We start from the raw sequence: 11,854 nt of genomic DNA, 5'->3' as shown, positions 1-11,854 counted from the left end.
CATGCTCGATGGAGATTCGAGTCCGGCTGCGGCTGGCAGCCGACTCCTTTTCTTTTCTTGCGCGGGTGTTGCCCGCGGTCGGTGTTCGGGACGTCGCGCCGTGCTCTCGGCGCGGGGGAGGACTCTCGGCGCGGACACCGGCTTCATGCCGCTCTGTGGCTGCGTCGATAAGCTGCTGGATGCGTCTGGTCATGTAGGGGAGCTCATCAGGCCCCAACCCATTCAACTCGTCTCCGGCCGCCTGGGCGGCGCGCAAGTTCTCGAGAGGGAGGGCATAGACTGGGCGGTCCGCTCCCAGTATGTCGGCGATAGCCGCGCCGTGTTTCTTGATGATGCCGACGCGGCTAGGCCCGTCGGAAGGCGGCGTGCCGAAGGCGGCACGGTCGACCTCGCGCTGGTGAGCCTCGGTGAGGCGTCTCATGGTGGCTAGCTTCTGGCCCTCCGCAACGAGGGCGAGGCGGCGCGCCTCCAATGTCTTGGCGTCCACGTCAGCCGGGACGGGGGCGGACAAGTCGTGCAGCGCTGTCTGCAGGGCGTCATGGGCGTTTTCGGCGGAGGCGGTGCCGTGGCTGATGACCAGTACCTCGGTGATGGTGTGACGCCCCAAGACCGGAGCTTCAGATGCCTTCCATGTGTTCCGGGTTTCGCCGTGTGTTTCATTTGTGCCCGCCCTTTTATTCGTGCATTGTATCATGTCATCATGTCATCATGTCATAAGTCTTTTGCATCTCACTAAATAAATTGCATGGATTTTTGGTCCATTTAAATCGAGGGAATTCACATGGTGATTCTCTTTATAACATATCCTCCCGATATTAGGGAGCTATTATAAATATTTCTATTATTGTGGAGTTACCGTGACGCACTTGCAATGTAACTCTCAAGTCTTTTCTGCTTCGAGTTGCTCCTCAAACCTTGCCATATATCCTTTCGTCATTTTCCGGAGCTCCACCTAAATTCTCAACATTTTTGGACACTTCCAAAACCTAGTCCTAGTTCAAACCCATTTGAATTAAATTCAAATGAGTTTGAATTTACATCTTCCAATCTTGGCCTTTTATATTTTCTCGAAACAAGCGTATTTTTGTGAGTTCGGGAAATTTATCCCCATGTCCAAAAATCTTTTCCTAATCATCTCTTTCTTTTCCTCTCTTATTGTCTTTTCTGCTAAAGATTTGGAGGGAGAAGAGAGAGCCCAGCAGCCTGGCCGTTTTCCTTTCCATTGGGCCGGCCTCCCAAGGCCCACTCCCCAGCTAACCCTAGCGCAGGGAGAGAGACCATCTCCTCTCCCTCTCGATCCCATCTCTCCCTCGACCCCTTCCCGCACCGCCGCCTCTCCCTTCGTCCCTCCCAGTGCTCGATCCCCTCGCGCTTCTCTCGATCCCGCACGTCTCCCCCTCCTCCTCTTGCGCCACCAGAGGAGACCCTCTCATCGATCCTCACCCTCCCCTTGGCGCTGCCATGCCGGCCTGCGACGCCACCACTGAGCTCCACCAGGACCACGCCGGCCTCTCCTCCTTCCTCGCCGTGCCTCTGCCTTCGGCCGTTGCCAGCGAGCAACTCTCCTCCTTCGTCCATGGCGGCCGCCGCTCCTGCCAAGTCCCTCGTCCGGATCCGTCAAGCCCCGCCGCCTCCTACTGTTTTTCTTCCCTCGCCGGAGCCGCGTCAAGTCACGTTGCTGCCCCGCTTCCCCGTCTTCGCCAGCGCACGTCGCCGCCCCGCCGCCCGCATGGTTCAGCCTGCAGCCGCTACTCCCTGCGTCGAGGAGTCGCCGTGCCAAGTCCCTGTGCCAGGCGCCTCCGCCTCTGCTCCGCTCCGCCTTGCTGCCCTGACGTGCCTCGTCCTCGTCGCCTTGCCGCTCCATGCCCATCGCTGTACCTCCCCTGCTGCTCCCTGCATCAGTCCTAGGGCCGACCCTCTCACTCACGAGCACTTTCGGCTGCTGCTGTTGTCGCAACGTCCCCGAACAGACGGCTACCTCCATTTGGATTTCGTCAAGTTCCGCTTCAACAAGTGTACCCCTACGTGTTGGTTACCGCACCGGACCGCCAAGTTCGACTACCGCATGGTTACACCAAGTTCATCTACGTGCGTGTACGACTACAGATCCGGGGTGCGTCTAGTACCTCTCCGAACAAACGTGAATGACTGTCGTCGCAAGAACGGGACCGGAGAGTCCGAAGACCCCAAGTACCACGACACCGATGACATGAACATCTACGGAACGTGTACGACTACTTCCATCTCCGAAGAACCGAGTAACGGAACCGTCAAGTTCGTCTACCGCCTACATGTACAACTACCGTCGCCGAGATCGCGAGAACCTATACCATCGACCCTAGAGCATGCGAGAACGACTACTTCCAGTACGAACGTCCCGAGAACAACTACTTCCTCTACTTTGCACCGAACGGGAATCGTCCCGTTTGCACACTTCGAAGGTATAACCCCGAGACGACGTCTGTGAATGAATGCTTGCGATGTTTGGGATGCTCATGTTTGCACCGTGTCCAAATTGTCACTCGTTTCCTTGCTGCCAACTCGTGGGACACCAGGAATCCGGGAGCGCCCCACCATCTTTTGCATGCATCCGCACACTTCTCCTTTGCATCGGTATCTCAATCGAGTTACTGGAACCGGAACGCTGCCATGGCACCGTTTTCGTTATCGTTGCCGTGGCACCCCTTTTGTTTCCGCCACGATGTCAAATGCCTCATCTCTTATCCTATCAACTTTTAATAAAACTTGCATAAAACTTGAACATGTCATCCGCATCATGTTAACAACATTAAGATGGTTTAAATTGTTGTTTGCATTAATTTACTAATGCATATGGGGATTTACCGGATTTGTTGTTTGCTATATCCGGCCCCATTTAAATTGTTTAGATAGATAATCCTTTATGTTTCACCTCTTGACATGCTTAACAACATTTAATATTGTTGGGTACATAAACGAGATCGAACTAAATAACCTGAATGTGGTGTTCCGTCAATATGCAACTCCGTTGCATATTGAGCTCCACTTAATTTGTAGGGCTGTTTGTGCACTTTGCCATGCCATGCCTCATTAAACCGGACATGCATCATACTTGTTTGCGCATCATGTCATGCTTATGTGGTGGTTGTTTACCATGATTGTTTGCTTCTTTCCGGTGTTTGCTTCTTTGGGTTGGTTCCGGTAACGTCGCGTTTGTGAGGACCCATTCGTCTACGTCCGTTTGTCTTCTTCATGGACTCGTTCTTCTTCCTTGCGGGATCTCAGGCAAGATGACCATACCCTCGAAATCACTTCTATCTTTGCTTGCTAGATGCTCGCTCTTTTGCTATGCCTATGCTGCGATACCTACCACTTGCTTATTATGCCACCCATATTGTTGAACCAAGCCTCTAACCCACCTTGTCCTAGCAAACCGTTGATTGGCTATGTTACCACTTTGCTCAACCCCTCTTATAGCGTTGTTAGTTGCAGGTGAAGATTGAAGTTTGTTCCTTGTTGGAACATGGAGATGTTGTTCCTTGTTGGAACATGTTTACTTGTTGGGATATCACAATATCTCTTATTTAATTAATGCATCTATATACTTGGTAAAGGGTGGAAGGCTCGGCCTTATGCCTGGTGTTTTGTTCCACTCTTGCCGCCCTAGTTTCCGTCATATCGGTGTTATGTTCCCGGATTTTGCGTTCCTTACGCGGTTGGGTTATAACGGGAACCCCTTGACAGTTTGCTTTGAATAAAACTCCTCCAGCAAGGCCCAACCTTGGTTTTACCATTCGCCACCTAGCCTTTTTTCCCTTGGGAGCCGCGCATCCTGAGGGTCATCTTATTTTAACCCCCCGGGCCAGTGCTTGTCTAAGTGTTGGTCCGAAATGGGCAGCCTGCGGGGCCACCTCGGGGAAACTTGAGGGCTGGTTTTACTCGTAGCTTGACCTATCCGGTGTTTCCCTGAGAACGAGATATGTGCAGCTCCCATCAGGATGTCGGCACATCGGGCGGCTTTGCTGGACTTGTTTTACCATTGTCGAGGATGTCTTGAAGAACCGGGATACCGAGTCTGATCGGAATGTCTCGGGAGGAGGTCTATTCCTTCGTTGACCGTGAGAGCTTGTCATGGGCTAAGTTGGGACATCCCTGTAGGGATTTGAACTTTCGAAAGCCGTGCCCGCGGTTATGGGCAGATGGGAATTTGTTAATGTCTGGTTGTAGAAAACCTGAAGTTGACCTTAATTAAAATGCATCAACCGCGTGTGTAACCGTGATGGTCTCTTTCTGGCGGAGTCCGGGAAGTGAACACGGTGTTGGAGTAATGCTTGACGTAGGTTGTCTAGGATCACTTCTTGATCATACTTTTATCGACCGTGCTTTGCCTTCTCTTCTCGCTCTCTTTTGCGTATGTTAGCCACCATATATGCTAGTCGCTTGCTGTAGCTCCACCTCATATTTTACCTTACCCATAAGCTTAAATAGTCTTGATCACGAGGGTGCGAGATTGCTGAGTCCCCGTGGCTCACAGATACTTCCAAAACCAGCTTGCAGGTGCCGATGAGTCCGTGCAGATGACGCAACCAAGCTCAAGGAGGAGCTCGATGAAGATCTTGTCCTTTGTGTTATTTCGTTCTAGTTGATCAGTAGTGGAGCCCAGTTGGGGTCGATCGGGGACCTTGTCGCATTTGGGGTTCTTCTTTTATTTTGGTTCCGTAGTCGGACCTTGATTGTATTTGGATGTTGTAATGCTTTATTCATGTATTTGTGTGAAGTGGCGATTGTAAGCCAACTATGTATCTTTTCCCCTTATGTATTACATGGGTTGTGTGAAGATTACCTCACTTGCGACATTGCTTTCAATGCAGTTATGCCTCTAAGTCGTGCTTTGACACGTGGGAGATATAGCCGCATCGAGGGCGTTACAAGTTGGTATCAGAGCCTTCCCCGACCTTAGGAGCCCCCACTGTTTGATCATTTTTAGCAGCCGTTGTTGAGTCTAGAAAAATGTTTTGAGTCATTTAGGAATTATATATCGGAGAGTTTAGGAATTCTTTTTACTTCCTGATGAAGCTATGTACCTAGGGTAGGGGCACGGACCCGTCCAAAGAGCTCTACCCAAGGTCATCCCTAGAAGAAACCACCTTTCAATCGACTTGAAGGTATCCCACTCGACGAGTTCAAGACACTCGACCAAGAAGCCATCACTCGACCATGAAGCCAACCACTAGACTGACCAGGAGACCTAAAGTCACTCCGCAGGCAAACAGTCGGCTATAAGTAGTCTTTATGGTCATTATAGCGCCTTATTAGGGGCGTTATCAGTAACGCCCAACCTTAAATGTACCTTAAAACCCTGCATTACTGAGGGAAGAGGGGGCCGGCGAACTCTATATAAGCCACCCCCTCCTCAGTATGAAGGGTTCGCACCCCTGTAATCCATACACGCATAATCCAGTCGACCGCCTCCGGGCTCCGAGACGTAGGGCTATTACTTCCTCCGAGAAGGGCCTGAACTCATAAATCTCGTGTGTTAAAACTTCCCAATAGCTAAGATCTAGCCTCTCCATACTCACCCCCCTACATCACTGTCAGAGTTATAACCACGACAGTTGGCGCCCACCATGGGGCATGAATCTTAGCGCCTAGTTGGAGAAGTTGCGATCTTTTTCGATCCCGTTGATCATGGTTTCTTGCGGAGTTTTGGTGGAGGGCCGCGAGATCCGTCTCGGCGAGCTCACATTCATCGCAGACGACTCCGCCTGGCTTCAGGAGGCACCACTTGACATCGAGGCGCTCCCCGTCCGCGGTGCGACGCACTTCCACGCATGCATTCGTGGCGTTCTCCTGCGGCAGCCGTCGACCCAGTATCAGTCGGCCCCTGCGTCATCTCGCCGCCCTGTCTCCCACCAGCGCAAGCGCTCCGGTCGGTCGAGACTTCAGCGGTGGGTGAGGCATGTCGTGGCCCGCCAGTCGGCAGCCCCACAAGTCGCGGCAATCGAGCCCGACGAATCCCTCTACGGCCTGTTCGACCCGTCGACTGGCTCCGCGGAGACCGCATACGAGTGTGACAGCAGCGACCCAGCGGCTGAGGTTCTGGCGGTCGATGGAACACACAGTCCCCCCGGTTTCCCTCTTGCTGACGGAGGCGCTGGTGGGGGTGACCCGTCGCGTCCCGACGATGAGTATCTCCCCGAACCTCTCACGTCATTACAGCGAGAGGAGCTTCGCCGCCGGAACATGGACGCACTCCACACTCCTATTGTCGGAGAAACCCTCGAGGACCGGGCCTTGGAGGACGCGCGCCTGGCTAACCTGGCCGAGCGCACTCGACTGGAGAATCTCCAGCGAATACTCGACGAGCAAGCGCGCCAGCGAGCTCCCGAGTCCAGTCGACGTCAGCAAGCTCCCGAGTCCAGTCGGCGTCAGCTCTTCTCGCCGCCGCAGGTATATCGAACCCCAGTTCAGAATTTGGCCGCCGCAGCCCGTATAGCAGAATCAATTCAGCCCTCCCAATCGGAGGCTGGCAGGGGCTTGTTGCAGATCAGAGCGTTGCTCCGGGCGGCGGGAAACCAAAATTCCGCCATTTCTCAATCGCGAGATAGGATCCACAGTCGATCCATTGCAACAAATACGGTCCAGTCGGCTCACAGCCCGAGATCGCCCCCGAGGCGTGAGGGACGTGGTGACCGGCATGATCAGTACAGGAGGAATGAGCAGCATGATCACCGATTTGATCGTGATGACTGACGTCGAGTGCCAACTCCTCCCCCGAGGAGTGGGTCATATGCGCCTCGACGGCGAGAAGACAGACGCCCTCATAGTGTTGAGCAGAGGATTCCAGTCGACCCCAGGGACCCAGGCTTTGATGCGAGATCCATCCTCGTTCAAGGCTTGGTTGACAGGAACAGAGCTCATCGAGAAGGCCACAACAGAGATGCGCCTGCCAGCAACAGAGTACACGCTTCAGGGCCAGAATGTTTCAGTCGAGCCATCAGAGCCGCAGAGATTCCTCCCAACTTCAGGCTGGCGACTGGAGTCAGCAAGTTCACCGGTGAATCTAAGCCTGACACTTGGCTCGAAGATTACCGAGTGGCTGTACAGATCGGCGGTGGCAATGATGAGGTGGCCATGAAGCATTTGCCTCTCATGTTAGAGGGCTCAGCCAGAGCGTGGTTAAATCAGTTGGCACCCGGCAGCATCTACACTTGGGAGGACCTCTCCCGAGTGTTTGCCACAACCTTCGAGGGAACATGCAAGCGACCCGCAGGCCTTACGGAATTGCGGTCTTGTGTGCAGAAGCCGAATGAAACTCTGAGGGATTACATCCAGAGGTGGATCACACTGCATCACATGGTTGAGAATGTCCCAGACCATCAAGCAGTTTGTGCCTTCAAAGAAGGCGTTAAATACAGAGATTTGAATCTGAAGTTTGGTCGAACTGGAGAGGTGTCTCTGAATCGGATGATGGAGATTGCCACCAAGTACGCTAATGGTGAAGACGAAGATCGACTCCGGAGCGGCAAGTACAAGGCAGTCGCCCAAGAAACCGGAGGGAACTCCAGTCGGAAACAGAAGCGGAAGGCCGAGCCAGCTGCCCCTGGGGAGGCCCTGGCCGTAGCCCAGGGAAACTTCAAGGGAAAACCCAAGGGCGCCTGGAAGCCCAAGAAAGTCAAGGATCAGGATGGGAACGATGTTTTGGATCTGCCATGTCACATCCACACCAAGAAAGATGAAGAGGGTAATTTTATTTACCCAAAACATACCACTCGACAGTGCCGGCTCCTAATCCAACAGTTTCAAGGCAAGTAGTCCAAGGACAAGGAAAAAGAGTCGGACAGAGTTGAGGACAAGGAAGACAGTGACGATGGATACCCCCAAGTCAATTCCACCCTGATGATTTTTGCCGATGTCGAAAGCAAAAGTCAACTGAAAGTCATTAACCGCGAGGTGAACATGGTTGCTCAGGCAACACCCAGTTACCTGAAGTGGTCTCAGACTGCCATCACCTTCGACCAGTCTGATCACCCAGCGCACATTGCCACCCCTGGGAGGCAAGCTTTGGTGGTCGACCCAATTGTCGAAGGCACTCGACTGACCAAAGTCCTGATGGATGGTGGCAGTGGCCTGAACATACTGTATGCCGAAACATTGAAAGGGATGGGCATTCCGATGTCTAGGCTCAGTGCCAGTAACATGAGCTTCCACGGAGTCATTCCTGGGAAGAAAGCCCAATCACTCGGCCAGATTGCTCTTGATGTGGTTTTCGGTGATTCAAAGAATTACCGCAAGGAAAAGTTGACATTCGAGGTTGTGGACTTCCAAAGTGCTTATCATGCCATTTTGGGCAGGCCAGCTTACGCATGCTTCATGGCCCGACCATGTTACGTGTATCTCAAACTGAAGATGCCTGGCCCCAAAGGTGTGATCACTGTTACGGGCAATCGGAAGAAGGCCGAAGAGTGTTTTTAGAAAGGCTCAAAGATTGCAGATGCTCAGATGGCAGTGGTCGAACTGCAAGAGTACCAAAAGACTGCCGATCCGAGTGAATTGCTACAAGCCAAGAAGCCTGCTTCAGAATCTGCTTTCCAGTCGTCCGGTGAAACAAAGACAGTCCATGTTCACCCGACCGACCCCAATGCTGGCCTGACTCACATCTCAATGACGCTTGACTCCAAATAGGAAGAAGCACTCGTCCAGCTCCTCCGTGAGAACTGGGACATCTTCGCATGGAAACCCTCTGACATGCCTGGAGTTCCCAGAGGGCTGGCCGAGCACCGTCTACGAGTCGACCCAAAATTCAAGCCTGTGAAGGAACATCTTTGACGGTCCGCCGTCCAGAAGAAGCAAGCCATTGGCACGGAGGTGGCTCGGCTCTTAGCAGCAAAGTTCATCCGAGAGATCTACCACTCCGAGTGGCTCGCCAATGTCGTCATGGTCCCCAAGAAGGACAAGTCACTTCGCATGTGCATTGATTTCAAACATATCAATCAGGCCTGCCCAAAAGATCATTTTCCTCTCCCTCGCATCGACCAAATAGTCGACTCGACTGCGGGGTGCGAGAGACTGTATTTTCTAGATGCCTATTCCGGGTACCATCAGATCCGTCTGTATGGACCCGACGAGATCAAAACATCTTTCATCACTCCATTCGGATGCTTCTGTTATGTCACCATGCCGTTCGGCCTCAAGAACGCCGGAGCCACGTTCATGAGAATGATTCAGAAGTGTTTACTCACTCAAATCAGTCGGAATGTGGAGGCATACATGGATGATATTGTGGTCAAGTCATGCAAAGGTTCCGACCTGCGGGCTGACCTTGCTGAAACCTTTGCCAACCTCAGGAGGTATGATATCAAGCTCAATCCATCAAAATGCACATTCGGAGTTCCAGGTGGAAAGTTACTCGGTTTTCTCGTTTCTGAACGGGGGATCGACGCCAATCCTGAAAAAATTGGTACCATACTCCGGATGAAGCGTCCTGTGCGTGTGCACGATGTCCAAAAGCTTACGGGCTGCTTGGCCGCCCTAAGTCGATTCATTTCTCGTCTCGGTGAAAAGGCGTTGCCTCTTTACCGACTGATGAAGAAGTCTGACAAGTTCGAGTGGACTCCAGAAGCTGATGCAGCATTTGCAGAACTCAAAGCTCTGCTCTCCACCCAGCCGGTGCTTGCTGCCCCAATCAGCAAAGAGCCTCTGCTGCTTTACATTGCAGCCACAGGACAAGTTGTCAGTACAGTACTTATGGTCGAGTGGGAAGAAGAAGGAAAGGCCTTCAGAGTTCAGCGCCCAGTCTATTATGTGTCTGAAGTTTTGACCCCTTCAAAACAAAGATACCCCCACTACCAGAAGCTTGTATATGGGATTTACATGACCACGAAGAAGGTTGCACATTACTTCTCTGACCACTCCATTACAGTCGTCAGCGACGCCCCATTGTCAGAGATCCTGCACAACAGAGATGCAACTGGGCGAGTGTCTAAGTGGGCGATTGAACTCCTTCCCTTAGATATCAAGTTCGAAGCAAAGAAGGCTATCAAGTCCCAAGCAATCGCAGATTTCATCGCCGAGTGGATTGAACAGCAACTTCCGACTCAAGTTCACTCGAAGCACCGGACCATGTTCTTCGATGGATCTAAGATGCTGAATGGTTCCGGTACTGGGGTAGTATTAGTCTCCCCCCGAGGAGATAAGCTCAGATATGTTCTCCAGATTCACTTCGATTCCTCCAATAATGAAGCAGAATATGAAGCACTTTTATATGGGTTGCGCATGGCCATTTCGCTCAGCGTCCGTCGCCTCATGGTCTATGGCGACTCAGATTTGGTGGTTAATCAGGTGATGAAGGAGTGGGACGTCAGAAGTCCGGCTATGACTGGTTATTGCAATGCAGTGAGAAAGCTAGAAAAGAAATTCGAGGGGTTAGAACTTCATCACATCCCCCGACTGAAAAATCAGGCAGCTGACGATTTGGCAAAGATAGGCTCCAAGAGAGAAGCCATTCCCAGCAACGTGTTCCTGGAACACATTCACTCGCCGTCAGTCCAAGAAGATCCTTTTACAGAAGAAGCCCCGCAGCCGAAAAGTGCCACAGATCCGACTGAAGTCGAAGTTCCTGCTGTGGTCGACCTGATCATGGAAATCTTGGCAATCACCCCCGACTGGACGATACCGTACATCGCGTATATCCTAAGGAAATAACTCCCAAAGGACGAGCAAGAGGCTCGACAGATCGTCCGCTGATCCAAGGCCTTCACAGTCATAAAGGGACAGTTGTATAGAGAAAGCGCGACTGGAATCGGTCAGAAGTGCATAACACCAGAAGAGGGTCGGATAATCCTTGATGATATCCACTCGGGGACCTGTGGTCACCATGCGTCCTCTCGGACCATTGTGGCTAAAGCATACCAAGCAGGATTTTACTAGCCAAGAGCAAATGAGATGGCAAAGGAGATAGTCGACAAGTGTGAAGGGTGCCAGTTCTACTCCAACATGTCACACAAGCCTGCATCAGCCCTGAAGACCATTCCACTCGTCTGGCCCTTTGCTGTCTGGGGACTAGACATGGTTGGTCCATTGAGAACAGGCAGGAGCGGTTTCACTCATGTGCTTGTGGCAGTCGACAAGTTTACCAAATGGATTGAAGCCAAGCCCATCAAGAATCTTGATGCTTGCACTGCTATCAGTTTCGTCAGAGGACTAACATTCAGATATGGAGTCCCTCATAGCATCATCACTAACAATGGGTCAAACTTAGATTCAGACCAGTTCAGAGCTTTTTGCGCCTCTCAAGGCACACGAGTCAACTACGCTTCGGTCGCCCATCCCCAGTCGAATGGACAATCCGAGAGAGCGAATGGTCTGATTCTCAAAGGACTAAAGCCTCGACTGATGCTTGATCTCAAGCATGCAGCAGGCGCTTGGGTCGACGAACTTCCGTCAGTTCTATGGGGATTGAGGACCACCCCTAACCGGTCGACTGGAAGAACTCCATTCTTTCTGGTCTATGGAGCCGAAGCAGTTCTGCCGACTGATCTCCTTCACAACGCACCCCGAGTCGAACTGTACACTGAAGATGAAGCAGAACAAGCCCGGCAAGACGCAGTCGACCTCCTAGAAGAAGAGAGGGAGATGGCCATGATCAGATCGACCATTTATCAACAAGACTTGCGTCGATTCCATGCCCGACATGTGAAGAGTCGAGCCTTCCAAGAAGGAGATTTGGTCCTCCGAGTGGATCAACAGAAACCACACAAGCTTGCTCCTACTTGGGAAGGCCCCTTCATCGTCACCAGAGTCCTCCACAACGGGGCGTATCACCTCTACAATGTTGATCGCCAGATCGACGAGCCGCGAGCTTGGAACGCGGAGC

Source organism: Triticum dicoccoides, chromosome 3A, assembly GCF_002162155.2.
Source record: "Triticum dicoccoides isolate Atlit2015 ecotype Zavitan chromosome 3A, WEW_v2.0, whole genome shotgun sequence".
NCBI lineage: Eukaryota > Viridiplantae > Streptophyta > Magnoliopsida > Poales > Poaceae > Triticum > Triticum dicoccoides.
This window is presented reverse-complemented; position numbering follows the sequence as displayed.